Genomic DNA, 17,570 nt, shown 5'->3' on the forward strand with positions numbered 1-17,570 from the left:
TTTACAGCAAAGAAAACTGGGATCTGGAGGAGTACTGGATACTGTTAGTGGTACCCAAAGTCCATTCTTCCCTTCTTCTCCTGAAGAAAACCCCATCCCAAGGTACTGGTCTGGAAGTGGGCAGAGATGTCCAATCAGATACAAAGACAGACAGCCCACACCTGTGAAGAGGTTTCTGACTTCCTCTGAATACCGTACTGTATAGATGTGAATCACCTTGAGGAAGAAGCCAAAACAGAAGCTGGAGCCAACAAGGCATCTGGCGCAGTGGAAAGATGCTGAGTACCTGAACTACAGAACTGACCAACATGGAGCCTGTCCTGCCTCTGGGTTTCTTGTGAAATAATAAATTTCCTGATCACTCCAGTGAGCCTGAAGGTGGTTTCTGACACTGTCCTAACTGACACGAGAGTTTTATTTCTCCAAGGTCACCTGCAGGAAGCGGCAGAGCAAGTGTTTGAACCAACATTGTTCTGGCTTGAAACTGGGCTTTTTCCACTAAACCACACTGTGGCATGAACTTTGACAAGTGTTTTTTCTCATCATACAATCATGCAATGTGAGAGCTAGGAAGGATCTTACTTCACCATATGCAGGAAAATACGTTTACCTCATCAAAACGATTTAAGCAAACACAGAGGAGAAACATATTATTGGCAAGAATTCCCAGGATTTCATATTCTGAAGAACTTCTCATTTCATATGCATTTAATTTTTAGTAGAATATGAATTCACATGCCTTTAATAAATGGAATTGAGCTCTTAAAGAGCATTCTAAGTTATTGTTAATTTTCTTAGGTGTGATAATGGTATTGTGGTTATGTAGGAGAATGTCCTTGTCCACAAGAGAGGCATACTGAAGTATTTAATGGTAAAGAGTCATGGTGTCTGAAACCTATTTTCACTGGTACAATAAACTATTACATGTAGAGAAAAAGAGAGAGAGAGTCATAAAGCAAATTACTGAGTTTAGGTAGAGGAAATATGGGTGTTCACTGAATTATTCTTCCAAGTTCTCTACATGTTTGAAAGTTTGAGTGTGGGGGAATATGATGCAGAGACAGTGTGGATGTTACTGGAATAACCTGGGGACTTTAAAAAATACTTACAGGAAGGCCTCACCCAGGATTGTGGCCTAGGCACAGGTAACTCCAATGTGCACAACTGGTATGGTGGAAAGAGCCTGAGCTTTGAAGTCACAACTCTAACAGTCCCAATCCCAGAAAGACAGCTCTGAAAAGTTTTCTAGGCTATGTTTTATTCATGAAAAATTGCCAGTGTTTTAAACTTAACATAAGCATTAATCCAACAATAAAGAAATTTCCCTCAGACGTATACTGGGTGACACAAGAAATATTCAGTTAATAGTAAACCATCATTTTAATGAAACATATATTAAGCCTTCTGTGCATGGGGCACGAAGAGGGGAGTTGACTTAGTTCTTCCTAAACAAATCTATTCATAGAGTCTATGGCTCAACATGCCAAAAGTTAGTTTACAAAAATGAAAAAAAAGAAACAAAAAAACAGAGAATATTTAAGAAGAAGCATTAAGTAATTTAACCTCTCTTAAGAAAAAAAAAAAGGTCTTACTAAAATCATGTTCTTTATTCCATGCCAAAGATGAGTCATAATCTGTTAAACTGTAAGGAAAGGAGGATTTCTTGAAAAACACACAACTCCAATTCTCCAAATTCAAATTTGTGTAATTTACTTAAAGATACTCCAGTGAGCCTTACATACGGAAAAAAGCTCTCTAAGGTCCCATATCTAAATTTCAGCTGGAGCAGAGGCCTCCTCAGTTCTATTTGTCTTTCTTAAAACATATGTGTCTGGGGTATGGGATAGAGGTGAATAAATGGTAGATAAAATAGAGAAATAAAAAACAAATGACAAACTTTAAAATATAATTCCTATAATACGGATTTTATCTTGAAAATATACCTTATGACCTAGGTGGCTTTTTAAAAGTTTTACTGATATACAATAAATGCACAGATTTAAAATGTATAATTTGGTAAGTTCTGACGTATGTATATATCCCTAAAACCATCACAGCAATCAAGAAAATGAACATAACTATCCTAGGTGGCCTCTGAATCAAATAGAAGTGTGATGATTCTTGCCCAGATATAGTTTTCAGGAAAAGAAATCCTTCATAGAAATTGTTATTGAAACAACAACAACCACCACCACAAAGAAATCTATATACAAGTGTCTAAATAGTTTCATCAACAGACAAAATACACATTGAGGCTTTGGATTTTTTTTCCCCCAATTTAAATCTAAAAGACAACAATGGATGTTATTCTATCTTAGATTTAGGCCCAAATAAACAAACAAATATACTCTAAAAACAAAGAGACTCTTAATACTTTCAAATGTCCAGGGAAATGAAAACAAAAGTCATGGGCACACAGCATTGTTTGAGAATTTAAATACACACGCATTGGGGCGCCTGGGTGGCGCAGTCGGTTAAGCGTCCGACTTCAGCCAGGTCACGATCTCACGGTCCGTGAGTTCGAGCCCCGCGTCAGGCTCTGGGCTGATGGTTCAGAGCCTGGAGCCTGTTTCCGATTCTGTGTCTTCCTCTCTCTCTGCCCCTCCCCCGTTCATGCTCTGTCTCTCTCTGTCCCAAAAATAAATAAACGTTGAAAAAAAAAATAAATAAATAAATACACACGCATATCAGGAATTTTGGCTAATTGTGAAGCAAAATAATTTAGAAAGATTGTATCTACATATTATAGCAATACAGACTTCCTAAATTTGGCAAATTAGCCCATCTCACAGGCAGAGCTATTTCAGGCAAAACTAAGGAAGAAAGAGTGCTCTCCAGTAACCGCCAAAAGGCTCTTTCCTCCCTTCTTGGTGCTTCTTCTGTTTCTCAGGGAACACCCCTTCTTTACAGGACCCTCGTTAATATATCAGTCCTCCCAAACCTATGGAATAATTTTTGGCCTCAAGAACCTGAACCATGTCCATGGTGTGTCTATATACATTCCATTCTCAAGTGCAGAGTTTCTGCTTCCAGCAGGCATAGCTAGTGAATGCAGTAAATGGCTAGGATGTATGCTCTATTCCCTTTCCTTCCCCTTCCTTGCTGAGCAGTTGCAGTAGCTGGAAAGGGGACTTCACTACCCTCAGGTGCCTAAGGCACAAAGAAGGCCTGCTAACCATCTTTGCCCAAAGTGAACAGAAAAGATGGATTCCCATGAAGACGAGCCAGGCATGTCCACTTGACCTAGGACTCAGCTTACTGTAGCAGCCTACAACAGACTTCCCATCAAGCTAAACCCCATATTGCCTAATACAAGAGATTTAATTTTCATGTGGGGATCTTTTGTCTCCCCAAATGGACTGTGAACACCGTTATGAACAGGTGTGATGTCTTACTTGTCTCTGATACCCCCAAGTACTTGGGACATGTATTAAGTATTTATGAATAAAAATTTAAAAATAAAAATCATTGTAATAGATTATATCATACTAATGCTATTTGTACTGTAAAAACACTTAGATATATCTACTTTAATATCTGAGCTGGAAAGGTACACTTGAGGGTTTTGTTTGTTTAGGAAATTACATGGTTTTGACAATCATGGAAACAAAAAATTAGTTCTTTACATATACTAGACAAAGCAAACTTAAGATTTTCTTGTTAATTGTGCAATATAGCCAAGATGACTACATTGCCATTGTGCAATTTTCAGTGTTACACATTTTTTTCAGGCTCTGTCACAAAGAAAACAAAGCAAAGGGAGAAAACAACTTTAAAAGTATAAAGAAAACCAAGGAGAAATTTCAAACAGTATCCACTGTTAGGTTTCCCAGGGTTCATAAATGAGGATGATTTCATGATTTCTAGTGGAAACATCCAACAACATTTTAGGTGTTTAATATTTCAACTCAAACTCAAATTGTACATTCAAATGGAGTTTCGTTTTAGGAGTTAGGATTCCTTTTTTTTTTTTTTTAAGGTTTGTTTATTTATTTTAAGAGAGTGAACGGAAGCAGAGGAGGGGCGGGGGGGGGGGGGAGAGAGAATCCCAAGCAGCCTCCATGCCCAGCACAGAGCAACAACATGGGGCTTGATGTCACAACCGTGAGATCATGACCTGAGCCGAAATGAAGAGTTGGACGTTCAACCGACTGAGCCACCCAGGCAGCCTCAGGATTCTTTTATACCAAGTCGAAGGACATAAAATCCATAGAAAGGAATCTTACTTTTTTTTCCAATCGTTATTACACAATGTTTAGTTATGACTACTTCACATAGTAAATAAAAAGCTCTATACACACCAGAATGGTTTGGAATGTAATTCCTACAAGGACAAGAATATTTGTCTCTTTTGTCCACTGCTGTAATATATGTGCCTAGTAAAAGTAGCTGGCACATAGTAAGTGTTCAACAAATATCTGCTGAATGAACTGAATAAATGAATAAATAGAAGCTAGGAATGAGATATAGGTGTACAAAAAAAAAATCAAGTTTTTTCTATGAGGTACAGATTTCATAAAATGCAATTTCTGGAAAACTCTCTTATTTAATCAACTCTAAAATGCAGTTTATCTAATCTTATATTTTAATTGTTTAAATAAAAAGTAACAATGGTCTGCTTGTTTTCTAAATCAAAAGGAGGAGTCATTTTGTTTAATCAAACTGAAAGGTTTCCTACTACTGATGTCTGAATAATGTCAGGTATTTAGAGAAACTATTAAACATTCACTCCAAATCAATGGATTTGGATCCTTAGGAAACTTTCTACTCAAGGGATTTTTATGTAAATCTTTTTTGTTTAAAAATACATATTCATTTTCATACCCTTTGATTTTCTGGGTGAAAAGAACCCTTAAAATCAAAACAAAAGTTAACTCAAAGGGATACATTTCATTTGAGTTGAAGCCATGGAAGACAATAAAGCTGATGGTTACTTTACTAGGAACCATTAATCATTCAACAATGGTGAACCCTGGAAAACCTCACAGTGGACATGGTCTGATGTTCTGTCTGGTTTTAAGGAGTTAACAACAAAACAAAACAAAACAAAGGAGCTGCTCTTCCCGTCTAACTCGATGTTCTCAGGCCAGCCACCCCCGAGGTGGTCAGGTGGCGACGGTCATTGCTGAGACAGCTCCAGGACTCGCCAGCGCACTGGGTGCGGAGCGGAAGGAACACAACAAAGCTTGGATGTTTAGATGTTTCAAGGTAACGTGGACAGAAAAATGCTGTGGGTATCCTCCAATGAAAGAAATTAGTAGAAAAATAGTAAATAATAAACACATCACAGTTTTCCCTTTTCACCATCCCACATAAACTAAAACTTGGTTTTAGGTTTACAAAATGGCCCCTGAAGTTTTGCATAGATAAGATGATCAGAGAGCTCCTCTGCTGAGATAAGGCAAATTTTATAGAGAGAAAATTTTACATTTTGCCTCAGTCTCATAAGAGCAGACTGAACTAAGTGAAAACCCCTACTCCATACCTTATGCAGAGGCAAAGGCAAAAGAGAGCTAAAGAAAAAACGTGCTGTGATGGGGGAAAAGAAAACAGATGCAAAAAGAAGACAGAGCAAATAAGAAAGATGCTGCATTAAAAGACACACAAACTCATGTGGAAACACTAAGAAAATTGAAAATAATGGTAGAACAAAGGGAAGGGGGTTGCGAAAAACAGATCAAGTTTAAATAAAGGATGGGCTGTTTTAATCATTTTATTTAATATGTTAAAAGTAAACATTCAGTACTACAGAGTTATACAGACCACCACCCAAGATTACAAACATCAATGTAGACTTTAAATTCAAAAGTGGAAAAGAAATCTGATCGTTCCAAGTTTCCATCAGTTGGAAGCTGAACAATAAGGACAAAAAGACAATATATTTTTAAAAGTTGCTTTCTACTTAACAACCTTGCATTTGAGGATCATTGTTCCCTATACTTAATATTAAATGGGATGAATAATATTTCTCGTATGTGCCACTCATCTGAATAGGTCTTACTCTGAGTACACTAGAATTTCATTTCCACTTTAAAAAGTGACATCGTGAGGTTGTGACAACTCTTCTCTAATAACCAGAGAGGAAACGCTAAATTCAAAGAAACTTACATAATGTGTTAACTCCAGCTTTTGACTTTTAAGGACTGTTAACTCACTTTTAGGGACAAGAGGGGAAAAAAAACTACTTCCATAAAATACAGCCTTTCCACGTGTGTCTTCACTCACCTTCCTAAATAAAAGATTAGCTGGAATACGAGAAATCTTCCAGGCCAGTATACATATTCTGAATTGTGCACATTTCACTGCATTCGAGGTATAAATTAAATGAGCAAGGGAGGGGTCCTACAGCCAAGTAATCCTTTTGAAATTTAAAAGTAAATAATGTGATTAATTTTTCCCTTTGGATATACTTCTAATGGAATCTGATGTATCTGAACTTTTTTTTTCCTGAAATGCACGTGCAGGTTTTACAAGTTTTAACCTAATAAAATGTGTTATCTTCTCAATACGTAGTTTATTCTTCAACATCAACATCTGCTATAACCCAGGATAAAACAAAACTCAGTGTTAACATTAAAGTCCCATTCAATTAAACCAAAGTTCCCTGCCTCTTTAGGAGTTACCTTACATAATCTTGTGAACACACCAATAAGAAGTCTCTTCAGATATAAAGTTAAAAGGAAAAACGCCCTTCAGACAAACAAGCTAAAAGGTTACAATTTTTAAATAATGATAAACAAATATCCATTTCTAAATCCTAATGTTTATTTTGTATTTGCTTGCAACTTGTCCTTCTCTAATGCTTTTAAAAAGCACTTATAACCCCTGCAACGTTCCCTCTGAGTGAGGGCAGGGTAACTGCCTTCTCTCTTCGCGCTGAAAGGATAAGAACGTGAACAGTAGTGGAAATGAAGTGTACCGCTCAAGGTCACGTGCCAATCAGTAGCACTGCTCAGTCTAGAACTCCATGGACCTCGATTCTAAGTTTGTCAATAGATAATGCATATATTATTTTCCTCTCCTTTGGATCACTGACAAAGCACACAGTTAAGCATTTTCCTAATGTTAGAGGACAAGGATAGAAATCACAAGTCCTAAAAGTTATTTCTATCTCTCTTTCCTCTTCTTTCCATGCAATTCTTCATCAGAAACACTGCTTCTTCAAAAGTTGGAGACATCACATACATCTGTAAAATGCTAATCAATATTCCAATGCCTTCACAACAGTGTTAAAGAAAAGAGATATGAGGTGCGGAAACAATGTCATGCTAAAATGTGTCAAGTGAAAACAAACCACTTTGCATCTCACAGACCAGACCCTTAAGTGTAGTTTCTAAGTGCCCATAACTTAATGTTTTTAAGTTCCATCTGAGATTGGTTGCTTTAAAAATATATGAACAAAAAAGGGCAAGTTTACTAAATTGTTTTAGCCAATAAAAATGCAATATATTCAACTAAATTGGGTAACTGAACAAAGGATCCACATTGTAGTAGACGGTTCACATTTTTGAAAAGTTTTAACAATGTTATCAAACACTATACACTTCTGAGTAGATTAGTATTCAGATTTCTTTGCTGAGGATATCTCTTTCATGAAAGCTATTTCTTGCATTTTATAATTTCAGAGAGCACAGTAATTAAACTGCATTATATTGACAGGTAAAACAGAATGATTCTATAAATGAAGCGGCTGGAAGGTCCCATCAATTTTGCTTATTTAAAAAAATATATTCTCCCATTGTGTAATGCCTATTAAATGTGCAGTCAGGTTTAAAGTTTAAGTGTTTTACCTCCTAATTACATATACCTCCTTTATGATTCCTGTTACACTATTTACTACAGCTATTTCAAAAGTTAATTATTTATTAAGACTGCTCAAGAGAAAGAGTCTCACTCTTGAATGGAAAGAGAAATAAAGCTTTGGTCCTTAAGGAAATGAAACTACTTTATTTTCACAGTGTTGACTTGAAAAATTTTCTTTATTATTATTAATTCTGAAGCCAATAACAACATCACATCATCATCTGGGACATCCAAATTAGAATCTGTATAATTCATGTTAATTGCAATGACATCCAACTTAGTGGCAGGAAAGTGTGGGAGTCAGAAAGTTTTACAATAAAAAATGGACATGTCAGATAACAAAGAAAGACATTCAATATGTACTTTTCAGACTATTTTAAGTTTAATTTTCAAAATGAGAAATGTTTCCTTAATAAAACATAAGTTTTACTATAATTCCCCTTATTTACTCTCAAGTTACAAAAATAATAATTAAGAATGTAAAAATTCAATTCAGCAATACTAATAATAGCATCCTCCACAGTATCACTTATAATGTCATTCAACTACTCATAAACAACTTGAGAGTAACAGTATTTAATTCACTATACAGCATTCATTAAGTTTCTGTATACATCCAACACTCTGCTAGGCACCAGAGATTAAATTATGAATGATACACTATTCTTACCCTCAAAGAGCTTTTTCTGTTTAGTAGAGGAGAAAATCACAGGTAGCAGCAAATGTGTGATAGGTACCATTATAAGAGAGTTTTACAGTCTGTTATACAGTCATACAGTCATACAGTCTGTTATGTATATTTAAATGAAAGAGCGATCAACTCATCTAATAACTAAATTTCATAAAGACTCATATAAACTCTGGTTTAAAAGTATAAATTCAATTAAACATCATACATATGGATAGGAATTCTGCATATTTCATGATGGCTATAATTCTCTATCGTTACCAAAATTTATTTCTTTTTAAATATTTTTTTTAACGTTTATTTACTTTTGAGACACAGAGAGACAGAGCATGAACGGGGGAGGGTCAGAGAGAGAGAGACACAGAATCTGAAACAGGCTCCAGGCTCTGAGCTGTCAGCACAGAGCCGACGCGGGGCTCGAACTCACGGACCGCGAGATCATGACCTGAGCCGAAGTCGGACGCTTAACCGACCGAGCCACCCAGGTGCCCCACCAAAATTTATTTCTAAAAAATATAGTCATCCATGGTTCAAGACAGACAAGAAACACTACACAGAATTAAATTCGAAAAGATGCACCAAACACTAGTCAAGATCTTTGAATATATTAATTCATTCCGACCTCACAATAACCCTATGAAGCAAATGCTTCTATTATTCCCATTTTACAGATGAGGCATCTGAAGTTCACTTGACCCTGGTCACAAAGATAACAAGAGGAAATTCTGGGACCTGAACTAAAGAGTGTGGTTCTGAAGGCCATACTCTCAATTTCTACACTAGACATCCTCACTGCAGATGGTGATGATGAGGGACAACACCCAACACTCTGTGACAGGCACTCTCTTTTTTACCTTTACAGCAACTCTTTGAGGAAAAGTCATCCCTTCCATTTACAAAAGAAAACCGGCACAGACCGGGTTTGAAACTTGCCCAAGGTCAGGCAGCCCTCAAGGGTAGGCGGCAAGATTCAAACGCAGGCAGCACAGCTCCACCGTGCTATGAGGTCTCTCAGTGATTCAGTCTTAGATTCAAGAAAAGGGCCCCAAGAAGAAATTTATTAAACAATTCCAAAAGGCTTTGTATAAGTCTTCCTGAAGCACTTTGCAAGGTTTTGGGGCTTATGACAAGCACTTCCTTACGACAGCATTTACATTTGAGTCAACATTACTACTTTGGGTTGATCATAAACACATTTCTGCTCTTTAAAAAGAAATCTCTGTAGAAACTTGGCAGATTTCAGTACAGGAACAATCTATTCTTTAAAATTAAATTTAGTAACAACTTATTCTGGTTAGTCTGAAAGAGAAGGAGAGAATGAACTACTAAGAGGCCTTTCTTATACTTTAATATTTCAAAACATGTTTGGTTTGGCCTAATTTGAATCTTGTGGACAACTAGACCAGACCTTGATTCAAAAAAGGTACTACCATTTTTAAACAGGCTGAATTCTCAAAAGTGACCTCAGATGCCAATTCAGAGTAACTATTTTTCATAATTTTTCTTCTATCTCAAATTAAATATTAAAGATCCATAAGGCAAGATTCTCATAAAGCATACATGGGCAGCAGGTAGGTGTACCTTTGAACCACCCACAACCAAGAAACCAATTAAATTTTACAAAATTCCATAGCATGACATTGTTTAAGAGCAATCAAGTATACAAAAGACAGATATCAAAAGAAAAAAAATCCATGTTTATCCCACTGTGCCCAGTGCCTGAGAAATAAAAAATTCTGTGTTGTATGCCTCGCTTGAATAGAGGGGAGAGAAAGATGAAGTGTCAAGCTGGATTTCCACCTTACCTTGCACTCCTCCAACAGGTTCAAAGACTTCATAGTCTTTAATACTGAAATCATTTTTTTTTTCAAAAGGGAACCCATAAAACTATTTTAAAATAAAAATACTAAGCCAGGCCACTAGACAACCTGTCTTCCCTTGCTCTATCCCCACACATCCAAAATAAAAATACCTTTTGCTTTTCCTTCATTAAATAAAAGTTTAACTTTGATTTAGAGTAAAATGTACCCATTAGACGTTTTACACTTTTTGCAGGTTATAGAGTCTATTAGATCCCATCGCTGACTATTACCGCTCACTAAGCATCCTAAGACAGAAAACATGCCATTACCGCTCATTTTATAAGCGTTATAATGCCCCGATGGTGGAAGTCTGGCAATACCTAGAAATACAGCAAGGCTGGTGAATAAGGAGTCGAGGGGCGGGGGAAGAGAGAGCGAGGGAGGGAGGCAGTCGCCACCTCAAATCCACGCCGGACCAGGAACCTCCAGCCCACAACGTGATCCCTGCCCTCCTCAAAGTGGACAGGCTACATCTTTCCAGATCCCCCCCCACCCCCCAAAAAAACCCAACACGGTACTCACCCTTCTGCGAAGAAGTCGGCACCGGGTCCAGCTCCGAGTCGGGTCGGGGTGGCAGCGAGGGAGGGGACGTCTGGGCAGTGGGCGGGGGGTGTCGGTGCGTCACTCGAGTGCAGGACGGTGAGTTCGAGGGGTGGGAGCGGAGAGGAACAGGGCAATCAAGTCACGGCCGAAAAAGGAGGAGAAACGGGGGTGGGGGTGGAGAGCCCCTTCCCTAAAATAAACCCACCGGCTCCTGCGACCCCTTACCCCAGGGAGGGAAAATAAATCAGGGGAAATAATAGACTGACAAATAAATTTCTAAAACGACGAGGAGCGAGGAACAGACTTTAATTTAAAGGGGGGAAATTGAGCGAGGGCTGGAGGGGAGATAGAGAGAAGTGGCTCTGGATCTATCCCATGCCTTTGCAGTCCCCAAGCAGAGGAGGCTGGCAGAGGGGAAGTTGCAGCGGCTCCTGAGGAGAGGGAGGAGGAGGAGGTGGAGGAGGAGGAGGAGGAGGAGGTTACACCGTAACAAGTACAGACAGACAGCCATGGATCAGAGGGGCGCTGCGAGCAGGGGCGGCCGCGGCGGGGCGAGCGGCGGCGGCGGCGGCGGCAGCACCCCCTGCTCGGCTCGCTCGAGACATTTAATTGGATTGATGGGTTGTGCAGTGACTCACAGACTTTACAGAGTCGTACAGCAGTCCCCGCCCAGCTGGACAGGGGAGATGCGGCGGGGACGGGCGGGGAAAGGGGGCCGAAGAAGAGCCGGGAGGGGAGGAGGCGACTGAGAGGGCGAGGCGTTGGGGGGGCGGGGAGCGGAGCGGAGCAAGTGGCGAATGGCAAATCCCGCCGCTCCGACGGGCGTGGGCGTCGGCCAATCACGACGCGGCTCCATAGGCGGCTGGCTTCGCCCCTGGCCCAATGAGTCTTCTAAGGACACTGCCGCGAACGGGGCGGGGGAAGTGGAGTGGGGGGTGGGGAGAGGTGGGTGGACGTTGAAGTGGGGGGTGGAGGGAAAGATGAGGCGCCGGAGACCGGCGGAGTCACTCTGCCCTCCTAGCTCCAGAAGTGCGTCTTCCGCCAATCCGAAGGCTGCGTGGGGGTGATGGACGCAAGCGTGTGACCAATGAGGAGGAGAAGGTGCCGCCCCGAGCCGGAGGGGAAGGAGTGGGCGGGCCAACGCCTTCCCCTCCCTCCCGCTCGGTTCGGGTCAGTCACGCAAATAACAGTGTGAGGGCTGGGGCTGCGCGGGGGGGCGGCGGAGGGGCCGCGCTGCTGGCGGCGTGACAGCGAAAGGGACTGGCTGTGCTGCCGACTCCGCACCGGCAGGAGGAGGCGGCGGCGGAGGCTGGCTCGTTACTCAGCTTGCAGGCTGCTGCTGCTCATCTCCTCTGCCTTGTGCTGCCGGAGAGCCCTGAGGTCGAACTCCACTCCCGAGGGGCAACCAGATGTGGAGTGAATCGGATCAAAACTTTGCTCCACATCCCTTGCAGTGCCCACTCTGAAAGACAGCTCCTTGTGACGTCCTGTGGGGCTGGGATCTGGGATCTGAGGAAGCTGGAAGCCAGAGACCCGAGGCTTGGCAAAGGCATGAGCGAGCCTCTTTGCTCGCCTGTTTTCTGGGGAAGTCAGGGTAGGGTGTGGACAGGTTGAAACAGCTCCCGAATACATACCATTTCTTTACTGATCTTCTGGAAAAGGCACTTCTTAACCTGGCAGGAGCGAAACTGTATGGGCTCTGCTTTTTAAGTATGTGTCTATGCCTTACCTTCCCTCCCGCACTACTCTTTCTCCCACTTCTCTGCCCACCCTCCTCACCTGGTACCCTGATGGCAATGCTGGGAAGCTCTCACTGCTGGATCTTAACGCTGCTCATTCTCCGGAGCTATGGCTTTTTCTCAAATTTCTTGCCTAGTGTCCAATAATCATTATACGGACCTTAACAGTTTCTACGCACTTTTTAACTTGGAAGTAACTTTAATTACCGGTAAACCTGAATAGAGATGCTCACAAAAGCAAAACATTGGCAAAAATCCACCTTTCCCACAAGGTGCATTTCTGTGCATTATTTGAAATGTACAGCAATTGCTTCCCATCAAGAAACCAAGGAAAGGCAAATTATATATTGCATTCCTACAAAAATATTTTCAAATCCACTTAGAATACCTCATATCCATTTTTCATAGACAAGTAAACTAGAGAGACCTAAGGGTTGATTTAGGGTCTTCAAGCGAGAAAGGTAGTTGTTGCTGCTGTTTTTCATAATTATGAGATTAAAGCCTACAGCGGTCTGAAATTCAGAGGACAGATAATACGTGAACACAAAGGCTTACTCTAGCCATGTTGAGGCGTTCTTTGATTATTGTCATTTTAAGGTACTGATCCTTCCCCTGAGCCCTAGTTGTGATACTCAGCCTGACACGTCTTCTCTCTTCTTAGATTTTAGTCCTACTCCATGATTTCAGCCTGTAGACCTGAGTCCTGGTGAAAGTGTTATCTTACATACTGTGGAGGGTACTAATAACACAGAAGAAGATTTTGAGTCTAGACATACACTAGGATCTTCCAGAGGATTCCAAATACCCAGGTTTAGCATCCTGTGGTGGAAGTTGCCCTCTTGTCAGTTGTTATTGGCATGGCTTCAATGTCTAACATGTGTCATTTTCTAATTCTGTGCTCTCTCAATTCCAGTATTTCTTAAATGATTGTCTAAGGCCCACCCAGATTACTGGGTCTGCACTCAGATCTATTGAATGATCATTTCTGTAGGTAGGACCTGGACATCTGCTATTTAAACAAATACCCCAGGTGACTTAAATAAATATTAAAATATCAAAATAAACATTTGATTTGAGAACCCCTATGTATTCCTTCCTTTTGAAAATTAGAGAACTCGTATTTATTTGATTTTTTCCCTTATTTTCCTTTTTCACACATATCTATTTCCTTTCTCCTATATATTTCCTCGTTCTTATTTTTATGATGACTTCCTTTTCTAAATCTCTTGTACACAGGTCTGTGTTATACTGGCAGCGTGATCCCTAAAAAGGAGGTTGAAGCTGGCAAATTGTCTTTCATAAATATCATAAGCATACCTTATAACACTTAAAAGTATAGGTAAGTCAAATAATTTTATAACCTTAAAAATATCACTGTAATCGATCTTGTGTATGAACCTACAGTATGTGTGAAACTTACTGGTTTATAGTTTCAAAGTACACAGAGATAGAATTTTTCATAAGTACGGGGTCACATTTCAAAATTCAAATTTTGCCATACGAAAAATATTTTTATGTTGTTACCATAATTTTTCTTCTAACCAGTGGAGTGAAACTAATGACGTAGCAACAACTTACAATTGTTGTGATAATTACAATAAAAAAGTACCGTATGAGATTTTTGTTGCATCAAGGAGCTTATAATCTAATTAAGAGGCTCAAAAGTACACACAGGCAACATTTAAATAGGAACCTGAGGAAAAGTCTAGGAAGACTTCAAATGTGTTTGTCACAGATAAGCAGGACTGAGTTCGTTTTTATCTAGTTTTCCTTTTGCTTACTTATCTGTACTTTTCAATCTGTTATGAGTCACACGTATAATTTTTTAAATCTAAAATCAGAAAGTATCCAAGAAATATGTGATTACAATATAGATCTCTTTTACTCTTATTTACTTATTTATATGATTGTAGCTGATCTCAATTAAATTATAAGTTCTTTTTTAGTTAGTTTGAATATATATTACCCACATGGGTCAGGAAGAAAAGCATATCCTTTATGTTTTTGGATAAAGGATAGAGAATTCAAACCAGGCCTCACAGAATTCCCACAGATAGACACTAGACAAACATGAGCTCACAATCCAAATTACAAAACAAATGAAGAAAAAAGCTATCATGAGCAAAAGGAAGCAAAAGCAGAAAAAAGGAAATTAGCAGAATTAGATTCGAAATCTAATTCTCAATTTAATTCTCAATTTAATTCTAAATTTAATTCTAAATTTAAATTAATTTGAATCTAAATTCTAATTCTAAAAAGGATAGTTTATGAATAATATAGACCCATTTCACTTATCAACATAAGCACAAAAATTCTAAATAAAATATTAGCTAACCAAATCCAACATGCCTACTTCTGTGAACTAAAAGAAACCTTGAGTCTCATTTTTCTATCTTTAGCTTAGATATCTATCTAGCTACCTATCTAGCCATCTACATGAAGAATAATAAATCAAGTAGAGTTTATTCCAGAAACTCAAGCATGATTTAACATCAGAAAGCCTACCGGTAATTCATCTCAAAAAGATTCAGAGGGAAAAAGCATTTGAGAAAGTGTATCACTTATTATTAATAAGAACTTCTAGAAAATTAGGAATAGGAGGAAATTAACTTTATGAAGAACCAAAATGTACAGAAAACTCTTACTAATAGATTTACTTAAAACACATTCCATTTAAGTGTGGGATCAAGACAAAGTTGCCACTGCTATTTAACATGATACTGAAAATCCTGGTTAACAGGGTAAGATTTGTAAAAGGAAGAAGAAATTAAATAGAGAATCCAAAGGAAAGAGATAAAACTGGGATTGCTTGTAGTAACTTGACCAACCATATAAAACACCCAACAAAAACAAGCTATTAGAAGTAATCAGAGAGGAGTCTCTGTGTGGCTCAGTCGGTTAAGTGTCTGGCTCTTGATTTTGGCTCAGGTCATGATCTCATAGTTCGTGAGTTTGAGCCACACTGGGTTCTGTGCTAACAGTGCAGAGCCTGCTTGGGATTCTCTCTCTCTCTCTCTCTCTCTCTCTCTCTCTCTCTCTCTCTCCCCCACTCTTCCATGCACGTGCTATCTCTCTGTCTCTCTCTCTCTCTCTCTCTCTCAAAATAAATAAATAAACTTTTTTTTGATGTTTATTTTTGAGAGAAAGAGGGAGCACGAGTGGGGGAAGGGGCAGAGAGAGAGGGAGACACAGAATCTGAAGCAGGCTCCTGGCTCTGAGCTGTCAGCACAGAGCCTGATGCGAGGCTTGAACCCATGAACCACAACATCATGACCTGAGCCGAAGTCGGATGCTTAACCGACTGAGCCACCCAGGCTCCCCAATAATTTTTTTAAAGAGGGAATAATCTGAGAAATCAGCGAAGTGAAGATACACTTTTCTCCCTTTCTTCCACAGCACTATGCTTTGTTTAGATGGCACATAGCCAGCCAGAACAAACACAGCATTGGGCAGCATCTCTTATGCTAAGTATTCCCATGTTCCAGGCAATAGGTTAAAAGTGGAATGGTGTATAAGTCCTAAGAGGGAGAGGGTATGCCTCATCCTTTTTTCTGTCATCTGAAATGAAGACATAATGGCTGGAGCTTCAGCAGTTATCTTAGACCATGAGCTGACCTTGGATATGGAAGACACACACAGTGGAGCAATAAGACAGAAGGCATCTGCTATATCCGCACTAGCCTTAAAGTATCTACCTCCAGTCTTCTTGAAATTCCTGAATCAACCTCTAATTCATGCTACTGTTATCTTAGATTGTGTGTGTGTGTGTGTGTTGTGATGTACTTATAGCCAAACCCAATCCTAACTGATACAAGATCCCCAAATACCAACGCAATTCATGAAAACCAGAAGTATTCCTACACACCAGTACCAACAAACTAGAAAGGAAGATACTATTTACAATGGTAAAGTCTCTAGCAATTAACCTAAGAAAACGCACAAAGCCTTTATGGAAAAAAAAAAAATGTTAACTCTGTTGATAGACTTCAAAGAAGACCTAAATAGGGTTATATATAATGTTTGTGGATAGGATGATAACATTATTAAGATACCAGTGATATCTGGGCACCCGGGTGGCTCAGTCCGTTAAGCGTCCAACTTCACCTCAAGTCTTAATCTCACAGTTCGTGAGTTCGAGCCTTACATCAGGCTCGCTGCTGTCAGCACAGAGCCTGCTACGGATCCTCTTTCCCTCTCCCTCTCTGCCCCTTCCCAACTCTCTCGTGCATACTCTCTCTCCCTCTCAAAAATAAGTAAAACATTAAAAAATATATTTTAAAAAGATATCAATGATCTCAAAATTTATTCACAAATTCAATGCAAACTATTCAAACTTGTAGCAGGAGTGGAGGAATTCAAACGTTTTAAAATGCATATGGAGGGGCACCTGGCTGGTTCAGTAGGTAAAGCATGCAATTCTTGATCTCAGGGTCATGAGTTCGAGCCTCTTGTTGGGTGTGGAGCCTACTTAAAATAGAAAATAAATCAATTAATTAAAATGCATATGGAAGACTAAATTCCGTATAATCTGGTCATTTTTTTAAGTTTATTTATTTATTTTGAGGGGGGTGAGCAAATAGAGGAAGGAGAGAATCCCAAGCAGGCTCTGCACTCATAGTCCCTGATGCAGGGCTTGAACTCATGAACCATGAGATCATGAACTGAGCTGAAGTTGGACGTTTAACCAACTGAGCCACCCAGGCAGAAAATCAGAGGGGAAATTTACCCTCCCATATAGTAAGACATATTCTAAGTGACAGTAACAGACTTGTAGAACAGTGGAACAGAATAGAGAACTCAGAAACAAACCATCTACCTATGAGAGTTTGGTATATGATAATGGTGACATCACAAATCCTTGAGGAAATCATGTTGAGATAGCCAACTATTGCTGCAATAATAATACTCCATAACAGACAACCCCAGAGAACCAGA

General features: G+C 39.5%; 1 protein-coding gene across 1 annotated transcript in view; it reads right to left on the reverse strand.

Moving 5' to 3' along the window:
• The window catches only part of SERTAD2 (SERTA domain containing 2), a 117,271-nt gene extending 105,688 nt beyond the window's left edge, over positions 1-11,583 (reverse strand). Inside the window, exon 1 of the mRNA XM_047069247.1 lies at positions 10,876-11,583. The gene's annotated coding sequence lies outside the window, so the exon portion shown is untranslated. The remainder of the gene's footprint in view (positions 1-10,875) is intronic.
• Between the last annotated feature and the right edge of the window lie 5,987 nt (positions 11,584-17,570).

The sequence above is a fragment of the Lynx rufus genome, unplaced genomic scaffold (assembly GCF_022079265.1).
Source record: "Lynx rufus isolate CCGP_SWC_20201006 ecotype Redwood Valley unplaced genomic scaffold, mLynRuf1.p SCAF_8, whole genome shotgun sequence".
NCBI classification, from domain to species: domain Eukaryota; kingdom Metazoa; phylum Chordata; class Mammalia; order Carnivora; family Felidae; genus Lynx; species Lynx rufus.